The following is a 23,563-nucleotide window of genomic DNA, read 5'->3' on the forward strand; positions in this document are numbered from 1 at the left end:
TGCCCACACCCAACACTGTGTCTGCCCCCCAACATTGTGTGCCTGCACCCTCTACACTGTGTGCCCACACCCAACACTGTGTGTCCCTTCCCCACTAGCACTTCTTTTCCCCTCACTTCCCACTCACTGTCTCTGCCTTCTCCCTGCCCTCTTCCCACTGATAGTTATCTTTCCTACTTACAAAGCAGTTAAAATGAGGGCAAAAATCAGCACAAAACTTAGAAAAATCACAAAGTACACAACGTTTTTCTTGTAGGGTTTGATTTGTTCAAATGCCTTCTTCATTTCTCTTGTCCATATCCTTCTCCGAAGAGTCAGGAATTGGGCCTTGCAGAGCTGGAGGGGCTGTGGGATGTGGAACGTGCTCCTTAATCTCAGGCCTCTGAAGAGAAGAGGCAAAGCAAAGAAGACATCTTTCCCAGGGATTGTCTCTTAAAGGAGCTGATTCTCTGGGGCAGGGGGAATGCCTCAGCTGGCTCCCGCAAGCTAAACCCACAAGTAATAAACCTCCCTAGGACATGCTGATTAGATAAACCAGTAAGAATTGCGGACAACACAGACATTAGATTTAAAAACTTAAAACAAATGTTACTTTTACAGTGTCTGTGACTAGACAAAGACTTTTTGGTTCTAAAATAGTTGGTTGGTGAGGTAATAGAGGAGGGGCTATGTTAATAGCAGAGGTAGAAAAAAAGGAGAGGTGGGTGGGTTCCAACTGCAAGGCCCACCCTAAAGGATTGGATTCAAGGGCGCTGGAGCGACAGGCTACTGCACGGGGTGAGTAGAGTGGATTTTAAATATATGGAGTTAACAGCTTGGTTGTAGGTTCAGGTTTGGGGATCTGAATGAATGAACCCAATAGTGTAGGCAAGAATCTCCAGCCCACAGAGGGTCAGGTGAGAATTGTGTTGCTTTTTGCTAAAGGCCTGTGCAAGATTTAGAGAGCAAAGATAAGGGACAATCTATTGTCTAAATTAATTTTTAACTATTTCAACATAGTGAAGGACAAGTAAGATAATGATCAGGTTGTCCTATTGGTGGTGTTGCTGTTCTGCATTCCCCTGCCCCCACCTTTGGAGAGGGGAGTATCTGTGCATACGTGCATCTGTGCAATGTCAGACATGCACTGAGGGGCTGAGATCTAGATCTAGTTGTATTCTCTGCATGGAGTTCTAACTTCTTAAATCCAGGTTCTTCAGCCATGGAAGTCACGGGGGTTGGTCCTGTGCTTACTTCAGGCTTCTTTCAGTTCGATAAGGGTTATTTCCAGCATCTTCTTGGAGGCTTCTATGAGTCCAGGAAACATGAGACTTATATAAAAATCCCCACTTTAATGAAGCTTTCCCACCTGAAGGAGGTGACCTTTACCAAGGACCAGCTTTATGGGCTCTAGGGAATGGGAGGGAGGTGATGCATGAGAAGCCAGGGAGATAGTCCTCATCTCTCTTCCTAGATGTAACAGACCGTAGTTCTTGCAAATCAGGACTTCTGGGGATCAGTTGGCTATCCAAGAAAGGGTCACCCAGCCCTTGATGAAATTCTAACTTAGAAATCCGGAGCCCTTAGCTCTGTGGACTTCTGTCCCCAAGAAAGAGTTTTTTTACTTTCCTGCAATTTGGGACTGAGCTGTGAGCTCATGTGCTGAGGAATGTTCTCAGGAGTACCCTAAAAACCCACCAACTATGCTGTTTCTCCCTCTCCCCTCCCTAGCTTATTTTGGGTTGCCCAGTCTGAGGAGAGCCATCTTTCCCCATCCATTGAAGGTGCTCAGTAACTGGCTTGTTGCTCGACTGAATGCCTGCCCACTCTCCCTTTGGTTCAGTTCATCTTCTCAGAGAGGCAGTAATCAAGCACTTAGACTTACTGATGGAGATGCTCAAATAGCTTCTCTTTTACCCCCTGCTCCGTGACCATCGACGGAGGCCAGGCCAACAAAGGAGATACTTCAGCACAAGTGATGCGGTCACATGAAATAGATAGCAGAGTGTGTTCTCCGACGTTACCGTCCACAAAGCAGAACCAGCTGGCCTTGGGTTTCCTTTTCATAACCTTCATCTGTAGAAAATTTTGCATCTTGAGCTACTTGAGATCTACTTCCCTATCTAAAGAGCTGGGCTCTGTGCTGCTTCAGCTAATTTATTCTCTCAGAAGTACATAATTTGGATCATTTTATATAATCTTGAAGACAGGAGCCCTTTAAGATTCCTTACTCAAAAATGGATTCAGCTTGGTTTGAAGCCTAATGGGGCACTGCAGCGTTCATTCCTGCTATCTTAGGGCATGAGCTGGGTCTGATTGCACCCTCTTCTTGCGTCTTAGCCTGCTTCCCCTTAATTCAGAACAAGAGCAGCTCTAACAGAGAAACAGAACATGATCATCCACACCTGCTTCATTTCTATGCCTTTTACCCTAAACCTGGGCAAACTGCAATATCATTTTATATCAGAATTCCTTGAACACAGGCTCTTTTTTCTTTTTTTAAAGATTTATTTATTTATTTATTTGAGAGAGAGAGTTCATGAGCAGGGGGAGGCGCAGAGGGAAACGGGAAGCAGACTCCCTGCTGAGCGGGGAGCCCAACGCAGGGTTTGATCCCAGGCCCCTGAGATCATGACCTGAGCCAAAACCAAGAGTCAGATGCTTAACCAACTGAGCCACCCAGGTGCCGCCCCCCCGCCCCACGCCCGCCTTTTAAAGTGTATTTCATGAACTCAGTGATCTAGCTAAGGAATTTTCTGGGATGAGTTTCCAACGCACTGCCTGGCTGCTTCTAGCTACCTAGCCAGTTTTTACCATGGTACACATGTGCACTAGTAATATCATCAGCGACACTGTCCCCATGCACTGAATCATATAACCCTATGGCTTACTGTGTACGTGCAAGGTACTTTGCTGGGCTTTGGTGGCAGTATGGGGATAAATGGCACATGGGCCCTGCCCTCAGAGAGCTTACAATCTAGTGGGAGGTGCAAGATATATGCATGTTAAGTAATGGTTGAAGATAGTATTGTGTAAGTGTTCCATTAAATAAGCGTGAATCGTGGGGTAAAATCAGAAAGCAGCCTGATTTTTTTACCTGTGATTGCTCTTTTAAATTTATTCTGTGTGGCTGAATCTTGCTCTGCCCCTGGATGAAATTTAGACAAGTCACACGATTGTTCTGGTCACTGTTGGTCTCAGGCTCATCTCAGAAATGATAATGTTAATCCCAATGATAATCCAAACCTCAATCTCAATTTAAAATTGGGGCCTCTTCCCATCCCAACCTGGTGTTGCTGAAGAAGAGAGGCCTATGGTGGTTGGTGGTCTGGATGGAAAGTCCTGCCTTCTACTCTTCTTTACTTATTTAGCTCCCAGGGGTCTGCGAACGCTTCAGGGTTGTTGCCTGGGGAGGGAGAAGAGGTGGGAGGAGTAGAAAAATTCTCTCTACACATCTGGTCTCCAGCCTCACCAGGGTCCTCAGTGGGGACATGGCAATTCTTTTACACATCCCTGGGCTGACCCCTTGAAGGTCAACCTTTCCACTACCCTCAAAATCCACCCCAAAGGCACACACTCCCACCCCTCACCTCTTTCCTCATGGAGAAAGTCTGTGTGGTCAGGTGGGAATTTTCTCTGCTTCTGCCCCTGCCCATCATCTCTTTCCTTCCTTTTTCTTCCCTGTCTTGGATGAAGTTGCTTGTCCTCCTTCCTTGGTCCTGCTTCAGCCTTTCACCTCTGCTCCTTATCAGGAATCCCCCAGAAGCCAGTCAGCACAGTAGGTTCACCTGGCATGGAGAATGCCAAGGTTTGGAGACCAAGGGTCCTTTTTTAGGGCTTATTCTTTGTTGTGTCTCATACATTATAGCTCTTTGTAATCAGTCTCTACATCTAACATAACTCCAATCAAAGTAAAAAAATGACTATTTAAAAAAAGTGTTTACAATGATATACTATCTTATTTAAAATTAAATTTAAATTATTTACTTTTTTGTGGTAAAATAAATATAACAAAATTTACCATTTTAACTATTTTTGAGAGTACAAATTTAATAGCATTAAATACATTCACACTACTGTACAACCATCACCACCATCCGTATCCAGAACTTTTTCATCTTCCCCAACTGAAACTCTGTATCCATTAAACAGTGACTCCCCATTGCCCCTTCCTCCAGCCCCAGATCCACTATTCTGTCTTCTGTCTCTATGAATTTGGCTATTCTAGGTACTTCATATAAGTGGAATCATACAGTATTTGTCTTTTTTGGGTCTGGCTTATTTCACTTAGCATAATATCCTCACGTTTCAGCCATGTTGTAGCATGTGTTAGAATTTCCTTCCTTTCATTAAAAAAATTTTTTTTTAAGATTTTATTTTTATGTAATCTCTACACCCAATGTGGGGCTTGAACTTACAACCCCAAGCTCAAGAGTCACATACTCTACCAGCTGAGCCAGCCAGGCACCCCTCCTCCCTTTTAAAGTCTGAGTAATATTGAATTGCATGGATATGCCACATTTTGTTTATCCATTCATCTATAGATGAACATTTAGGTTGTTTCCACCTTTTGCCTGTTGTAAGTAACGAACATTGGTGTATAATATGAGCACCTGTTTGAGCCCCTGCTTTTTAACCCTTTGGGGTATATATCCAAAAGTAGAATTTATTTGTTTTGAATAGCAAATACATCCCTATGTGGACAATATAAAAGGGACAAGAGGTTATACCAGTGGCCCCTGAGCATCTGCCTCCCAGTTCCGCTCCCAGGAACCTTCAGTGAAACCAGGTTCTTGTGACTCCTTCCATAGAGAGACTATGCTCCTATAGACGCACCTGCCCCCCGCCCCAATGGTGGCAAACCATAAGCACTCTTCTACACTTTGCTTTTGTCCCTCCACTTAATATTTCTAAAGATCATTTCATAGCACTGTTTAAAGAGTATTCACTCTATTTAAAAGCTTCATGGTTTTCCGGTGTACAGACAAAACTTTTTTTATCAGTCCCCAATAGATGGACATTCAGGTTGTTTCCAGTGCTTTGCTGCCACAAACAGTGCTGTAATAATAACAGCCAGAATTTACTGAGCATTTACTGTGTGTCATCTTTAAAATTCCTTCCATGTAGGGGCACCTGGGTGGCTCAGTTGTTGAGCATCTGCCTTTGGCTCAGGTCATGATCCCAGGGTCCTGGGATCGAGCCCCGCATTGGGCTCCCTGCTCCGCGGGAAGCCTGCTTCTCCCTCTCCCACTCTCCCTGCTGTGTTCCCTCTCTCGCCATGTCTCTCTGTCAAATAAATAAATAAAATCTTAAAAAATAAATAAATAAAATAAAATTCTTTCCATATATTATATCATTTAATTCCCATGATAATCTTCTGGCATAAAAATGCAGGGAGGTTGGGTAACTGCCCCAAACCACACATAGGTGGGAGTATATCCGTAAGATAAATTTCTAGACAAAGAGTTGCTGCTACCCAAAGGTATGTGCATTTTAAAGTTTTATAAATATTGCCAAAGTGGCCCTGTAGAGTCTGTGCCCAACTGCAGGGTCACTGGCCATTGTGTGGAAGAGGACCCATTTCCTTCCACTGTTGGTGTTGTGAAGCCTTTTGATATTTGCTGATTTTCACTGTGGCTCTAATTTGCTGCTGCTTCTTTTTTTTTAAAGATTTCATTTATTTATTTGAGAGAGAGAGAGAGAAAGAGAGAGAGCATGAGTTGGGGGAGGGGCAGAGGGACAAGTAGACTCCCACTGAGCAGGGAGCATGACTCTCAGATTCCAGGATCCTGAGATCAGGACATGAGCCAAAGGCAGATGCTTAACCGCTTAACCGACTGAGCCAGCCAGCCCCCACCCCCCATTTTTTTTAATGAGGTCGAACATCTTTTCAAATGTTTAAAGGCCACTTGTTTTACTGATGGCATTCTTAAAAACTTGACAAAATGATTCCATAGTTTATCTAGAGAATATGGACAAGGTAGCCTGGTTCCTTAAAATTTCCATATTGCTTCTGTATTTTTCCGAATAGGTAATACAGTCACAATATTCAAAATTTAGTAGGAGTAAAAGGGTATAGAGTAGACATCCCCCCTTTCCAAGTCTCTCTTTAGCTTCCCAGACCCTAACCCCAAACGCAATCTGGGTTCCATTTCTTGCCTGCTCCATGGGCATAACCTCGGCCATGCTGTTGTGGAAACACCCTGAGCTGTTTCATGCGTGAAAGATTAAGTTCAAACATCCCATTCTAACCCCACCAGTGTCCTCTTAACTCCACACAGCACCTGACCTTCAACCTTAACCAAGGCTCCTCTCATGAGACACCACCTGTCCCTTCCTTTCCCATCCAAGTGCGATTCTCAGGCCCTCCAGAGGCTTCACTTCATTGCTCTGCTGGCCTCCAGCTGCCCCTGCCTGGAAATTCTTACTTTCTGTTTCATAGAGTCTAGCTAAGAGTTGCTCACCCACAGGATTGCTGAATTTTAAAATTTTAACAGAGTAACAACGTAACTTATTGCCCAAACTGGAAGGCTTTTGAGAATGAAAGGGGGCACTGCTAACAATGAAGCCAAGACAAGTGGGCAGATGGTGCCTGTGCAAGGCAAACTGGGATGCAAGTTCAACCCCAGTCTTAAGGACAATCACATTTAATTTCAGGGTAGAGATGAATGTGCTGAGTCCAGTAAATAAATACATTGCTGCCTTTGTCCACTGCCCAAGCTTCTCCTCTAAATGGAAAATTTTTTAATAGCACATTTCTCCAACACTATTTTCTTTAAAAATCTATCCTTTGGAATCTCAGTTTCAGCGTCTAACCTGAAGTGTATAAGAAGCATTAGTTTATTTTCTAACACTCTCCATCTGTATTTTGAGCCTTCATTTAAAAACGATGCTGTCTTTTTAAAGCCCTGTCTGTTCCAGTTTCCAATCCGGGGTCGGACTGGGGTGGGGTGCTGGACTCTTAGGGACCTACAAAGGCTCCTACCCTTGACATCATCTGTCCTGTCCATCGGTTCTTGTTTGTTGGCACCTAGAGGTCCCTGTGGAGCACCGAGTCTCTCCCCAAGTCTTTGTGCCACCTTGGGTGAGGGGGATGGGACAGCCTTGATCATCGTAACCATCTTTCCCATACTTCAGTCTAGGTTTGGTCAGGAGTCTTTTCTATTGTCCTGAGGGAAGAGGCTCCTTTTGTCTCTTTTTTCTGCTTTTACATGCCCTCCCCGAGGCAAAGCATGGAATGGTCTGTTTAATGGGGGGTAGGAAACGAAGTAAAGAAAATAGCAGACTGGCTATTCATTCATTCATTCATTCATTCATTCATCAATAGCAGGCACTGGCTAATCATTCAGAACATTATTTTGCAAGGCATATATAAATGCCTTTAAGGTGTGCTTCCTGTTTTAACTATTATGATATTATAATTTTCTGTATCTTTTAGGAAAGCCTCCCTAACCCCATCATCCACGCTAGTTCAGCCATTTGCCAGCTGTGTGAACTCAGGCAAGTTATTTTATCCTCTCAGAGCTTTAATTTCCTTATCTATAAATGCGGATAGCAGTAGTTCATATTAATTAAGTGCTTGGCACTTACCAGGCACTATTCCAAATTATCTCATTTAATCCTGAGCAGAAACTCATGAGATACATACTATTATTCCCATTTTACAGATGAGAAAACCAAGTCTCAGGGTTATAAGTATCCTGCCCAAAGTCATGTGACCTCCTGCTCTTAACCACTACCCAGCCCTTTCCTTCATAAATGATAATGATCACATAGGGTTGCTGTAGGATTAACTGAGGTAATTTTGTAAAGCTCTTAGCACAGGTCCTAGCACATAGTAAAAATGCCATAAATTCTAAGCTAATATCTTAACCATCATTTTTTGTCATGTTTAAAATGTGTATAAATTTATGAATATTTAACATAAATGCCCTATTCGATTTTCCCACTCAGGAATATGATACCTTATTTTGTCCTTCTTAGCAAAATTTTCTCATACATTCTCCTATAAAATATGCATTTCTAGGCAAGGTTATTTCTAGATGTTTTAGGATTTTTGTCACTATTGAAAATGAAAATTTCCCCCCATTATATCTTTTCATCAGACAGTGTGTGTGTGTTTCCAGATTCTTGTTAATGAATCACCATCCAGAAGCCCCCAGAGGAGTGGCTTTCTCTCTCATTTTAGGCTGACAACATGAAGATCCCTTGACCCACATGGTGACACAGAGTCCAATAGGGAATGAGGCACAGGGTGAGGAATGGCTTTCCAGGGTGGCTCAGGTTGGCTGACAGATCACTGTCGCCAGACTCAGGAAGTACAGCCTGGGGGAAGGGAGAAGTGGGTTTGCTCTGGGTCCCTCCTGGAGCCCGTCTAAGGGATGGATTCCCAAGCACCTGCAGTTCCTCTGTGGCCTCAGTGATTCCTAATTGAGTTTGTAAAATGATGGCCCCAGTGGCAGCTTTGGCAAGGGCCAAGCTTGCCACCATGGGAGTGTGGCTTGCTTAAAGAAAGGGATGGCTCATTTTTCTTTGGGAAATATGTCATCCACGGAGTCCTTAACATTCTCTTTTGCCAGCCTCCACCCAGGGCCTTCAGAGGGCAGCAGAGAGCAGAGGCAGAGGAGAAAAAAAGGTCCCAGTTCTGGGCCTGCAGAGGGATTTTTGGTTCCCAGAGAAGTAACAATAACTGCTCCATTCCTGCAGACTGCCAGGAATACCACTCCCCACATCCTCAGAATAGGCAGGGCGTGAACTTCCCGGGTGTAGAATAATTATAATATTACTAGCTGATCCATTTTTCAGTTGAGGAAATTGAAGAAAAAAATAGATAGGTGACTTGCTCAACATCCCATAGTTTGTGGAGCCAGGATTCGAACCAACCATTTATAAGCCTCTATTATAGGTGTCAGGAATACCTCAGTGAACAAGACAAAGTCCCTGCCATATCAGAGGAAGAGAAAGTAATGAATGAACAAACAAACACAAAATGTGGTTTTGGATAGAAATGCCATATAGACCAATAAGGCAGAGTTAAAGACTAGAGAGGGGCATTTTAGATAGGCTGGTCAGGGAGGACCTTCTTGGGTAGATGGCATTTGACCAGAAAGCTGAGTACATGAGAGTACATGAGAGAGCTGAAGGTTGGGGAGGCAGTAAGTACAAAGGTCCTGAGGTGGGAATGAGTTTGGGATGTTGGAGGAACAGCAGGACGTGCAGTGTGATTGGTGCAGAGTGAGCCAAGGTCTGTGCTGTTTGCTGGCCACAGGCCACAGCAGTGACTGGGGGTAGATGGAGATAGAGGAGGAGAGAACCCATCCTGCATAACCTGAGCCTGGCCTCCTCAGGCTTCTCAGCTTCCCTTTAAGATATCTCTCAGCTTTTCTTGCCTTCCCATACAGTCATGACATGCCACATATGTTCCCTCCTCAACCCTGGATGCAGTTCAAAAGCAGCTAAAGTGGACAAGAATCTGGGGCAGCCAGTCTTGTACCACCTGCCAAAGCTTGGCACAAACAATCTGAGAGCCAAAAATCGCATATATTGGCATGAGGCTTGCCCAGCTTGTGGAAGACCTCTTGTGGGCAAAAGTTCTATGTAAGCTTGATGGGGCCCCAAATGAATCCTTATTCTCACCAACACAGGGGTAGGAAGCTCATTTTTCCTTCATGAGACTTCACCCCCTATGCCAGGACCCAATGTCAAACCTGCCTAAGCCCTGCCATCTGTTAAACCCAGGTGGGGTTCAGGTGGCATTGAACTGAAGATGGAAAGGTATCTGTCCCTGTTGGTTACCACCCCTGTGTGCCAAGTCTCCAAAGGAAATGGAGGCCCAGAGGTCAAAAGCTGCAAATTACTAAGAATCTTTGCCCTTCCTCCCTCCTTGTAGCATCCTGGTGACTGAGGTGGGCCCATGTGGAGTACTCTTTTGGACTAGGTTAGAGGCATTTTGGTTTCTAGAACCAGAGGGGTCTGAGCAGTCTAATCCAGGATTCTCGACCTTGGCACTATTGACAGTCTGGGCCAGCTGATTCTTTGTTGTGGGGGCGTCTTGTGCATTGTAGGATGTTAGCAGCCTCTCTGGCCTCTACCCACTAGAGGCCAGTAGGACTCTCATCCCAGTGTTAACAACCAGAAATGTGTCTAATCATTGCCAAATGTGCCCTGGAGGGGGGAGGGGGAGAGGGAACACTTCTGACTAAGAACCCACTGGGTCTAATCTCTTCCCTTGCTCCCAAGCCAATGCATGGGTCTCAGCCATTACTGCTCTGGTGGTGAGGAAGGACTGAAAGCCGTCAAGCATTTGTCCCAGTGCTTAATGCCCGCTGGACAAACCAGTCTCCTTAGCAGTAATGTGAACGGGGCCAGAGGTGAAGGAGAGGAGAGAAATGGGATGGCCAGCTCTCCCTTCAACATTTTTCAGTCACAAAACTAAAGCACAGGAAAGGACAGGGGTAGAGCTGGCCATGGGTACCATTGGACGAGGTCTGTCTCTCTCCATTCTGTCTCTTAGTCACACACACACACACACACACACACACACACACACTTCTACCATTCTCTGTCTTGGTTCTTTTCTCTCCCCCTGAATACAGGCTTTCTCCAGAGACAAAAGAGAGCTCAGTACAGGAGGAGACGGGTAGCAGTGGGGCTGATTTAGACCAAAAGATTGGCAGGGCAGGAACAAGAGGTTGTGGGTATCAATGAAGGAAGAGTGAAGTAATTCATCATGGGGTCCAGACCAGAATGGGGGTAAAGAAGCCGTGCAGGGCTGGTGGAGGGGGAGAGGAGGAAGATGTCTGGAGATTAGAGGTCTTCATCGGGTTGAAAAGCAGGAAAGAAGAGAGGCAGAGATTAGGAAGTTGTCCACTAAGAGTCTCAACCTCCCTCCCAGCTTCACAAATATTTGTTCTACTCCAGAGACATAGACTCATAGAATCACAGGATGTTAAACCTTGAAGGAAATTTAGAGACCGTTTCATCCAATCAACTCAGTGCAGGCTCTTTCATTAATTCATCAGCATTGGTATTGAGGAGGATACTTGTTTACAATCTTTCCCTCTATACTTGGAATCAAATGAGAAATAGTAAGATACAGAAGTCCCATAGGTAGAAGTCAAAATAATTTTGTAACAGGTAAAGCTGATTGGAGAATGTGGCTTAGAATATACAACCACAATCAGGCTTCCTAATTTTTTCTGCCAGAACTAGGCTTGTCTACCCAACACTGGAGGACTCCCTACCTGCAGGGTGAGAACCTACCCTGGAAGTTTGATGTGAAGAGAGGAAGAGAGGAGCCCAGCTGGGACTTTCTCTGAAGCAGGCAGTTCTCAGACAGATCTGAGCCGTGGCACATGCCCATTTTATTTTCCCAAATGTGCCAATCGCTTGAGTCACTCATCCTCTTCTAGGTGAGAGTGAGTGAGGAGGTAGAAAGGTAAGTGAAAAGTACTCTTTTTGAGACTTTAGAAAGGACAGAAGCTACCACTTTACAGGGAAGGGTAAAGGGCTTAGAGGGAGAGGGAAGAGTTTCCCCTAACAAGATACCATTTAAGTGCAAACTCTACTTCAAGAAAACTGGAGTCCAGAGAGGTGAAGTGATTATCTTAAGACTGCACAGCTCTGGGGACAGAATGAGGTTCTTCAGACTTCTAACGCCATGGCTTTACCATTTCACACTTGTAATGCCAGCAGGTCAGCTTCATCAAGGGTCATCAGCCTGAGTCAGGAACAAGAATCTCCTACTCTGTCATTCAGGGGATCTTCTTGTCCCTCCCCCCATCACCACGACTGCCTCCACCACCTGCATCTGCCCCTCATCGCCTCCATCCTCACCTCCAGCACCTCCACTGGTGCCTCTCCGACGTCCATGTGTGCCCAGCTGCCATATTGCCGCCACTACCATTCCCCCTACCACTTCTCCCTCTGCCATTTCCACCGTCATTACTACTATCCCCTTTTTTGGTTAGCAGGCAGCCGGCACAGACCATTTGGGTGAAGAAGGGGCTGTGAACTAGAAGGCTACTCACATGGCTCTGGTCCTGAGAAGTCTTCAGGGTCTTTGAGATCAAATATCTCTCCAGCTCCTGAAGTCCTCTAATCCCTCCAAAAAGATCATCTTGGAGGGTTTTAAGAAGACTGTGATAGAGATACCTAAACATAGGTACACATGTTTATATAAACTCCTTTTTTTAAAAGATTCATTTATTTACTTTCTAGAGAGAGTGTGCATGAGCGAGGTGGGGGAGGGCAGGGGAGGGAGAGGGACGAGTAGACTCCACGCCAAATGCAGAGCCCCACGTGGGGCTCAGTCCCAGGACCCTGAGATCACGCCCTGAGCTGAAATCAAGAGTCAGACACTCAACTGACTGAGCCACCCAGGAGCCCCCATATAAACTCTTTGACCACAAGTACAAACTGCCACAATTTCTAAGCCATGGCCTAATCTTACAGCTGCAGATTTAGGCACCTGAGAAGTGATAAGATTCATTACTGGCATCTCAGCAGTCCTCAAAGCTCTAACCACCTAAGGGTTGAAGATATTCAAGTGAGCTGTACTTTGGGGTGCCAGCCAGCTGGGGTCCCCCAGTACACAATACCAAACCCAGGCCTCTGCAGGCTCCTGGAAATGCTGCCACCCATCTGTAAAATGGGTGACCCTGGGGTAGGGGATGGTGCTGGATCATCCGTAAGGTCTCTTCCAGCTCTAACATCCCTCCAAGACAGAATCCAAAAAGGACTTAAGATAGAAATCGTGTAGGGAGATAAACAAGCATTTAAAAACCAAGGCTGAAATGCAACACTGCAATAAGAAGATCAATAAGAAGTTAAAATCCAAGAAGAAATTTAGAGCAAAGTTGTCCGCCTGTGATTATGGCCAGCTCTGCTCAGACCCTGCTCTACCCTGGTCTGTCAGCAGAGCAGGCATCAGTCCCTTGCCCCGCAGGAGTGTCCCTTCCCCCACCCTGGTCACATGGCTGGCCGCCACTGAGCCCCACAAGTCAATCTCCAATGCCCCAAATACTGTTCAGCCTGGAAATCACAGAGCGTCCTTCTTGCCACCTAACAGCACCAGAGCAAGTGATTCTGGCCTTCCTGAGATTTGGATCCTGGTTTCCAGTGCTAAGAGCGTGAAGGTAAGTTTGCGGCTTGGAGTTTCAGAGGTAGTAGATAAAACTATACAGATAAGGAAAAATGTGCTTGACAGTGTGAACACAGAATATTTGAGAGTGAGCTTCACGCACACTGAGAAGGAGAATACCATGAAAGCTGAATAAATCCTCCAAATGAGCATTTGCCTTTTCTTTAAAAAAAATTATACGCTATTAGTCACCCTGGTGTCTTGAGTTCACTGGTTTGGGGCATAAAACCTCATGCCAGATTAACCGAGATGACATGAAATGCACTCTCTCTGACACCCTGGCAAGTTAGTTCATTTTTGTTCTCATCTGATCGAACTGAGAATCTTTTTCTCCTAGGCAATGCAAATTTCTGTTGCCTTTGCCAAATTTACAAGACTGGCTGAAATTTTTATGGGAAGTAAGCAAGAACCCTGAGACTTGCTTCTTCCCCAGAAAACTATGGGAAAATAGATTCCATCTGTTGATACAACATCTCAGGATAGAAACTAAGTAATGGCTAGCCTCCTTTCATTACACATTTCTGTTGTTAGGTTTGGATACTGCACCTGGTTTTGTTACTGGTGGTTTGCTAGGGGATATTTTGTTTGCTTGTTTTCTCTTTCTCTTCTGGAGCATGCATGGGTGAGGTGCACAGGGCCCAGAGGCAATGAACAAGCTCTCGGTTGGGAGGGTGGCCTTTCTCTAGTTTCTAAGCTTAGTCTTTTTTTTTTTTTTTAAAGATTTTATTTATTTATTTGAGAGCGAGAATGAGAGAGAGAGAGCATGAGAGGGGGGAGGGTCAGAGGGAGAAGCAGACTCCCTGCTGAGCAGGGAGCCGATGCGGGACTCGATCCTGGGACTCCAGGATCATGACCTGAGCCGAAGGCAGTCGCTTAACCAATTGAGCCACCCAGGCGCCCCATAAGCTTAGTCTTTAAAGCCCAGCATGACCCCATGTCATTTTTGTCAATTCAGTTCACAAAATCATCCCAGATGAGCTCTCCAGGAGGTCCTTTTTTGAAATACTTCGAGCTGTCAGAGGAGTTCACTGGATACTATATTGGGCTGGTCCCTGTTCTTAGATATAATGTCAAATGGCTTAAAAGATGGGATGGGAGGAAAAGCTCCTAAAAGGCTGACCAATGCATGTGGCGTAACCTTTTTTCTCATTAGTTTTTTCCCCAGACATATGGGTGTCTAATCTTAAGGATTTATTAACCATATTTTGCCCTTCTTCCCTTATAAACTATTTTGTTCTATTTGTTTCCAGTGTCTAGAGCAAATATCTGGAACAAAGTGGATTTGTTGGACTGAACTGATGTGCCTCTGTGGCCAGGGGGCTCGGGGAGGGGGCAGTGTTAAATGGCCCATGATTCAATGACGAGGGTTTTGATAGTCAAAATGCGCTGTATGCCCATCAGGTTGGCTGTATCACCACCACCTTGCTGTAGTGGACATGAAGGCTGCTTGGGCAGGGACCCTGTGTGTCTGTTCCCTGGTGTGGCACTCCGGTGCTTAGTCTTACAGGCTTAGGGCACTGATTTTGTCAGTAGGGTTTGCACACTCTCAGGGATCCACAATGGGATTCCAGGCTGGTGGCAGGGGTAGTAAAGTGGAATGGGTCCCTGGTGACTCAGGACAGAAGAGCATTTGGTCTGACCCCTCACTGTAAAGCCATACTTACCCCCAGGGTCTAAAGATGGATGGGAGAATAATGATGAGGGAGTGGAGCAGTGGAAGGGCTGGTGTAGGAAAAACTGCTGTACCAGTTCTTTCATTTGCTACATGCCAGGGGCTGCTGTGTTGCTAACAAATTCCTCTGGCAACATATTGTAGTGGCTGGTGGTACTGGGTTAATATTCTTGGGATGCAAATAACTCCAACCAGCTGAAGCTAGCTGAAGAGAAAAGAAGAGTTTATTGTAAGGCCATTGGGAGGTCTTGGAGATGGGAATTCAGCTAGACCTCAGGAAGGGCCTAGAACTCAGAAGTCGATGGCTTCTTCCAGACCTCTCTTTCTCTTATGTCTTCACTTCTTTCTTTCGTCTTCTACCCCCCTCCTCCCTTCATTTTCCCCTGCCCTTTCACTTTCCCTGCCTTCCTTCCTTGGGTTGGAGAATCAGAGAGAATCCAATTTCAATCTTAGCTCTGCCTGTGACACAGGAAAAATTTCTTAATTCTGTGAAACTTCATTTTCTTATCTGTAAGATGGGGGTGAAAATTATGCATCTCACTGAATTTTAGTCAGGATTAAATGAGATTATGAAGGCAAGATATCTGACATTCAATTAATACACATTATACAAAATGGTGGAGATAGAAATTCTGTTTCAAGAGGTAGGTCACTTTTGCAAATTTTTGTGATGAGCCATGCAGCTGCTGATTAGAGTAGTTGCTCTAAACACTGTGCATATGGTCAGCACTCTGCTTGAGCTGTTTCAAATGAATGGTTTCCGTGGAAGATGATCTGGGGCAGCCTGGGTTCTTCTCCTACTTCTGCAACCTCCTGGAAGGGAGCTTCTCTTAAGTTGTGAGGAGGTAGGACCCAGGACAGAGGAGGTGGGGAAAGGATGGTCTGAACTAGTGCAGAACTGGGAGGTATGCATCTACCTGAATAGGAATTACATTACATCTCCGTGCTTCTATAGTTCCATAATGTTTTCATCTGTTTACATCTCTTTGTCATTTTGCGTTCACTTGTGTTTGGTTTCCAATCTGAAAATCCATAGTACTTCAAATATGAAAGAATACGTTTTTAAAACATGCTGGAAAATTCTGTTTCATTTGTAGTAGTCAGGTCAGTTCAGAATTAACTGACTCAGGGAGTTACAGTGTTACCAGTACTCTGTTTCTCTACTTTTCTTGGATGCTTCGCTCCCTGTGGCAAGCAACATAGTAGCACCCACCCATATCTGCTTCACAATGCCAGAGCCAGAGCCAGAGCAGGCAGTTTTTGGATGGATCAAGCAGAGATGTCCTAGGAAGAATTCTGATTGGCCCAGCTTTGGGCATGGAGTCAGGGCGGAACCAGTCTCTGTGATGGGGGAATGGGAGTGTTTGGTTGGCCAGGCTGAGTCACATGGCCTTTCCTGGTTGTGGTTGGGGAGAGATGGCCTGAGCTCCACCTGAAAGATTTGGGGGTGGTTCTATATGGGAAAAGAGGATCTGTTCCTCAGCTTCTCTTTGCTCATGCTATGAGGGTCGAGGAAGATACCAGCTCTCAAAAAAAATCACCAACCAATTGGGGCTACCAGAGCATCCTCACTAAGCTTACTGGTTCACAATGCCCTGTTTGAAATTCAAGCAAAGATGTGATATTGTTGTGTATGTGAAGCTCATGTGAAGTAAACTCCATGTATGGTAGTTCAGTTTAGTAGAAAATATAAATAGGAGTTATTTCCTTAAAACAGCGGTTCTCAATGTGTGGTCCCTGGATCAGCAGCTTCAGCATCAAGTGGAAACTTGTTGGAAATGCAAACTTTCAGTCCCAGATCCATAGAATCGGTAACTCTGGAGTGGAGCCCAGAAATCTAGGTTTTAGCCAGCCCTCCAGATGACTCTGACACATGCTTATGTTTGAGAACTCCTGTGAACTACTTTCTTAAAGGTTCTTAGTTTTGTAGTTCTCCTGAATATGTAAAAATGATTCACTTTGAACAAATGGGTTTAACCATAAATTTTCAGGGGGATACAGTTACTGCATGAAGTGGGAGTATACATGTCATGTTAAATTATTTGCCTTAAAATGTGTAAAGTAAAAATACTATATAACCATAATTAAAAATCAAGTAACACATGTAACAGCTTATAATAACAAACAAGAAAACTCCATTCCAGCTTTCTAAACACTCCACTGTTGCATCTCCCAAAGACGATCACCTGGAATTTGTTTAGCTTTTTCTGTTGGCTACCTACACCCCTCTAATAATATATACATATTATTTATATATATGTATCTCCTGCTATTTATCAGAGTTGGATATTAGCCACTTACAGGTAAATAATTATCTTATACCACACCCATCTCTTCTTCATTCTCCCAATGTAGATACATCATCGTTTTTAGTTAATTCAAAAATCAATGTTTATACTCTTACGACTGTGTACCATAATCACATTTTATTTCTTGCAATTTTATTTTTTCCTGGTATTTCTAATTGCCTTTCTTTGCATTTTCTGTCTTTGTCACTGTCTTAAATTGTTCCAGATTCTCAAGAAGTGTATCAGATCTCTGGCATTTCATCTTTTCCTTGGATGGCTCCTTCTGAAACCTCATTTTTAGCTCTTCTGAGGAGGGACCAGGGCTGTGGTGCAGCTCCTGTCTAGGGACCTCTCTTCATTATTCTTCAGCTTGCAGCCCTCTCCTGGATCCCATTGTCTTCCCCTTCTTGGTTCATTGTGGTAACATACTTAAATAACTTTGTAGGAAGTTGTAAGAGAGAAGTAAAATGATTTCTTGCATGTCTGAAGATGTCTTCTACCCTCTCTCTTGCCTGGTGGTTTGGCTGAATAGAGAATGCCAGGCTGGAAATCATTCTCCCTCAGAATTTTGGATGCATTGCTCCATCATCTTCTGTTCAAGTTGCTGATGAGAAATCAGATAGTCTGATTTTTATTCATTTGTAGGTGACCTGTACCTGTTTCTTTCACTCTAGACATTTTTAGGATTTCTTTTTTTATTCATTTATTTAGTGTTCGAAAATTTCACAATGACAAGCAAAGTGTGAGGATTTTCCCCACCAGTCATTCTTTGTGCAGGATACTCACTTGGCCAATTTTATTTGAGACTGTTATGTCATAGTGGTGGGGAGTTCTCATTTCTTTAAAAAAACTCATTTAAAAAATTTTAATATTAAATATTTCAAACTTGTAAATGTATATCACTGTTCAGAATTAACAGATGTTAACATTTTATATTTGCTTCATTTCCATCTATATCTATCCGAAACATCAAAGATAAAGTTAAAACATCAGCATTATACCTTACCTTTCCCTAGAAGTAACCTGAAGTTAGTGTGTCTCATTCCTCTGGGTGATTTTCTGCTGTTGCTTATAAATGTAGCAATAAACAATAAAATTTAAAACAATGTTTTTTAAAGTTTTATATAAATAATGTCATTTTGTTTATATATCTTTATAACTTGCTTTTTTTACTTCCTATGTTTTTGAGATTTATACATGTTAATACACAGAAATCTAGTTCATTCATTTGAACTCCCCATAGTATTCCATTATGTATCAGTTAGGAAGGTCTTTATTTTTAAATTTTTGTTATTATTATTCTTTAAGTAGGCTCCATGCCCAGTGTAGAGCCTAACACAGGGCTTGAATTCACAACCCCAAGATCAAGACCTGAGCTGAGATCAAGAGTTGGATGCTTAACTGACTGAGCCACCCAGGCACCCCTGGGAAGGTCTTTAGCTAAAAGTAACATAAAACTTGGCTAGCAATTTAAATATACAAAGTAGATTTCTTTTCGTGTAACAGGAAGCCCAGAGATAAGCAGTCTGGAGCTCAGTGACATTATCAGGAACCAAGATTTGTTCTAGCCTTTTGCTTTGTCCTCAGCCTGAGCCTTTGCTCTTCATACCTGTCACATTATTATTGCAAGAGGACTGCTTCATCTAGGAGTCTCATGTCCAAGGTCTGTGCAGGCAAATAGGGAGTGATTGGCCAAGTGTGCATTCCAGAGGGGTCTGTCACTTTTTGTTAGGGAAATAAAAGCTTTCCTGGAAGTCTACCTAATGGACTTCCATTTAAATCTCACTGGCTTGATAGGGGTACATGACTACTCCTAAGATCGGTTACTGGTCAAAGGCCATACGATTACCATGAATAATTTAGACACATCCAATTCATGCCTGGAGTTGGGGAAGGTGTCTATAGCAATGAAGGGCCCTGTGTCTCTACCTGAACAGAACAGCCTAGACAAGAAGGGAATGGGTGTTGAAAAGTGTAGCAGACACTGTTACATGACAACTCAGTGCCCATTCCCCCTGTTTTCCTTACTAACAGAACCCCAATCTTTTTTTTTTTTATGTGGTTTTCTTTTTTGGGGGGGTTAAGATTTTATTTATTTATTTGCGTGCACGTGTGCATGCAAGATAGAGAGAGCATAAGCAGGGGGGAGGGGCCGAGGAAGAGGGAGAAGCAGACTCCCTGCTGAGCAGAGAGCTTGATGTGGGGCTCAATCCCAGGACCCTGGGATCATGACCTGAGCTGAAGGCAGACACTTAACTGACTGAGCCACTCAGGCGCCCCCAGAACCCAGTCTTATTTGCCCAGTAAATACAGTCCCAAAGTCTTTTGTCCTATGACCCAGGTGTGGTTTTGAGTAACAGAAAAGTTAACTATAATATTTAAACAAGTAAGTGGTTTAACTGTTCTTCATAACAAGAAACCCAAGTGTGGGCTTTCCAGTGCTGTAGAATGACTCAGTGAAGACATTAAAGATCCAGGATCCTTCCTCCCCTTGTATCTACAGTTAGCATGTGGCCTCCATTTCCATGATGACAGGATGGCCGCTGCACTTCCAGGCACCATGTCTGTGCTCCAGATGCAGAGGTGAAATAGTTTGCCAGATAAAATACAGTTTGCCCAGTTAAATTTGAATTTCGTATAAACAATGAGTAATCTTTTTGGTATAAGTATGTCCCAAATATTGCATGGGACATACTTACACTGGGAAGTATTAATTGTGTCTATAGAACTCAGATTTAACTGGGAAAACTCTATTTTTATTTGCTAAACCTGGCAACCTTATCCAGGGAGGAAGAAGAAGGAAAAATGGAGGAGCTTTCTTCTGCAGAGGCTTCATCCAGGAAGGTATCTTTTCCTAGATTCCTTCTCCTATATCTCTTTAGCGATTGCTGAAGGGCATTTGGGGGAAGTGGTTATTTTTAGTCAGCCACATTGCTGCCCTGAATAAAATCAGAGCAGAAAGGGGGATGGACATCAGGCAGGTAGTTAGCAGTGACAAATCCTCATCTCTCCAAATAGTTACATCCAATGTAGAAATTAAAAATATTTAATAACCCATATGGTATTGACACTGACCAGTTGGAATGGATACCTGAACACCAGCCACAAACAGCAATGTACGCATAATACTGCACACTGGTGGAATACCAACCCTGCATATATCACAGTTTTTGGTTAAATTAATATTCATTTTTATTTATTATGACTATATAAATACTGCTCACATTTGAGTTACACAGGGTTCAATGATCACTTTTCCTTTCCATGGACTCTTTATTCATTTTTTTTTTTTTGGACTCCTTATTCTTGAAAGAATCTTGGGATCCTCTCAAAACAGTGAAACACATCCAGATAATTGATCAGTTTCAGGTTTTTCTTTGGGAACCCATGCAGAGCCTGATCTAAGATGCACGCACTGTTCTCTGGACCGCTACACAGCTTCTTCCCAGGGACTCCTGTGTCAGTCTTTTGGGGTGAATCCCATTTTCTAGGTGTTCTATTCCTTCCTTAGATGCTCTTCCATCTTGCTGGAGTTCTTCCTTCAACCATTTCCTGAAAAAAGTGCATAAGCAGTAAAATTTTAAGACATTTCTTGTCCAAAAAATGCCGCTTTTTCTACCCTCACATTTGATATTTTGGTTAGGACTGGAAATCTAGGTTGGAAATAATTTTTTGTCACTTTTGGAGGCATAACTCCATTGTCTTACAGCTTCCATTGTGTCTGATGCCAGTTCTCACATCTGATACTTTGTAGGTGACTTATTTTCTTCTTCTGGAAGGTTTTTAAGGGTTTTTTTATATGTAATATTCTAACACATCATAATGATGTCACTTGGAGTGGATTTTGTTTTAAATTCATTTTCCAGGGTCTCAGCAAGTTCTTTCCACCAGGAAATTCAAATCCTTCAGTTTTGGGAAATATTCTCCTGTCCTTGATAATTTCCCCTCCATTTTTTTTTTTTTATTTTTATTTTTTGGATCTCTCTTTGAGAGCTTCTATTGCTTTGATGCTAGACCCCTGGATTGGTCCTCTGATTTCCCTGCCTTTTTCCTACTATTTAGAAAATTATTTGTATTTGTGCTCTATTAGCTCACCTATTTTTTCAACTTTATGTTCCAACTCTTTCACTGAAATTTTTCTTCTAACATATCTTTAATTTTCAAGAGTTATTTCTTATTCTTTAAAAGTTCCAGGTTATAGCATTTTACTTTTCTTTTTGTCATAGATACAAGGTCTTATCTAGTCTACTTGAAGATGTGAATTATATGCTTTTTAAATGGTTTTTTGGCTGCCTAGATTGCTCCTGTTTCCTTGGACTTCCTCTTTTCCTGCTTGTTTTGGTCTCTGTCATTCTGGTGATTCTTGGCTGGCCATGGTTTTGGAGTGAGCTGCCAAACAACTGTTTGACAGGCTGGACTTATTGAATGATAGACTCATGGTGGGCAATAGGGCGGAGCTCTAACCATTTGTTAGAGCTCCCCAAAATATCAGGATCTGTAAGTCCTCCAATCTCCCACCTGGAGTGTGTAAACTTCATTAGTGTTGTAGGGGTCAAGTAAGCAGAGGCCTGAGTGGCTAACTGCCTTTGCTTAAATCCTCTCCCCACCCCACAATGAAATGACTTCTTCTTGTCCTTAGTTATCCGGAGGTCTTCGGGTTTAACCCCTCCATATTCTAGAAGGGGGCACATTCTAGGAGACTGGAGCCTAGGAGAGAGATCTGAGGGTTTAACTGACTCCTTATGAAGATTTTCAACCAACTCTTCTGCTTTTAGTCCAACCCTGTATTCCTTGTCTTTAGATGTATCTACTGCTTCCAATTTCCTTTTTTCTACTTTTGAAAACCATTTTGTATCAGTTAGAGACTATCTAATCCTTGAAGGTTCAGATAAAACATTTTTTTTCAAAGATTTTATTTTATTTATTTGACAGAGAGAGACATAGCGAGAGAGGGAACACAGCGGGGGGAGTGGGAGAGGGAGAAGCAGGCTTCCCACGGAGCAGGGAGCCTGATGTGGGGCTCAATCCCAGGACCCTGGGATCATGACCTGAGCCAAAGGCAGACGCTTAACGACTGAGCCACCCAGGCGCCCCGGATAAAACATTTTTTAAAAACTATTTTCTTCTGGTGTTTATTTTTTTTCACTATAGAAAAAAATTCAGACATAACAAAAATAAGAAAAAATGATAATCCTTTTGTACCTATAATCCAGCTTCAATAATTATCCATGGGGCTGGGAAAGGCTGTTTGTAATGACTTCCCCATAAACATTTCAGTTAATGGTTATTAGTCAAGGTTTTCTAATTTCTTTTAAAGTCAATTTTAATCACTTCTATTATTTTTCTAATAAAATATCCATTTATCAGCCTCATAGCTAAGAACTTTAATTCCAGAAACAGATTGTCTGGGTTTGAATCTCTGTTCTTCCATTTGGGCAGTCAGTTAAGCTGTTGTGCCTCAGTTTCCTCATCTGTAAAATGGGAATAATAATGTTACTTATCTCATAAGGTTGTTGAGAAGACTCAATTAAGTCATACAATGCAGAGCATTTAAAATAGTTCCTGGTACATAGAAATGGTAATTATTATTATTATTATCAAAGCTAAAATGTATTGGCATGAAGTTTTTCATGGCATTCACTTTTAATTTTTAAATTCTCCACTATATTTTTAGTTATGTCTCTTTTTTATTCCCAATATTGTTTACTTGTGAATATTCTTTTTTCTTCTTGATTAGTTTTGCATAGTTTGCCTATTTTAATAATCTTTCACATAATTGCCTTTGGATTTATTAACCATCTATTCTTATTTCTATTTCATTATTTTTTGGTTTTATATTTTATATTTACATTTTTCTACTTTCTTTGGGTTTTCTCTTGTTTTTATTCCTATGTTCTTTAGTTGAATGCTTATCACATTTATTTTCCTTCTTTCCTCCCTCCCTCCATCCCTCTTTCCTCCCTCCCTACTCTCCTTCCTTCCCTGTTTCCTCTAAATATGTTGCATCCCATAAGTTTCAATATTTAGTAGTTGTAATTGTTGAGTTCTAAATATTTAATAATTTCCATTGTGGTTTCTTATTAAACCCATGAGTAGAAATTACTTTTAGTCTAAAGTTATATGTGTGTGTGTTTAAGACTATCTTACATCTTACACACACATACATATATGTATATATATTTATATATATATTATATATACATTCTTGCTATAGAAGTATGATACAGAGTCTTTGAAATTTACTAAGGCTTTCCTGTGAACTAGATATGTGCTTTCTTTCTTTCTTTCTTTTTTTTTTTGGAAGATTTTATTTATTTATTTGACAGAGAGAGACACAGTGAGAGAGGGAACACAAGCAGGGGGAGTGGGAAGGGGAGAAGCAGGCTTCCGGCTGAGCAGGGAGCCCAATTGGGGCTCAATCCCAGGACCCTGGGATCATGACCTGAGCCAAAGGCAGACGCTTAACGACTGAGCCACCCAGGA

At 42.8% G+C, this 23,563-nt stretch overlaps 1 protein-coding gene and 1 pseudogene across 1 annotated transcript in view; one reads left to right on the forward strand and one right to left on the reverse strand.

Moving 5' to 3' along the window:
- The window catches only part of LOC118007544, a 9,870-nt pseudogene extending 7,956 nt beyond the window's left edge, over positions 1 to 1,914 (reverse strand).
- SLC4A5 (solute carrier family 4 member 5) overlaps positions 1 to 23,563 on the forward strand; it is a 106,599-nt gene that overhangs the window by 1,263 nt on the left and 81,773 nt on the right. The window contains exons 2-3 of the mRNA XM_035001273.1: positions 11,949 to 12,142; positions 13,049 to 13,115. The gene's annotated coding sequence lies outside the window, so the exon portion shown is untranslated. The remainder of the gene's footprint in view (positions 1 to 11,948; positions 12,143 to 13,048; positions 13,116 to 23,563) is intronic.

The sequence above is a fragment of the Mirounga leonina genome, unplaced genomic scaffold, assembly GCF_011800145.1.
Source record: "Mirounga leonina isolate KUSES-001 unplaced genomic scaffold, KU_Mleo_1.0 Mir_125, whole genome shotgun sequence".
Classification (NCBI taxonomy): domain Eukaryota; kingdom Metazoa; phylum Chordata; class Mammalia; order Carnivora; family Phocidae; genus Mirounga; species Mirounga leonina.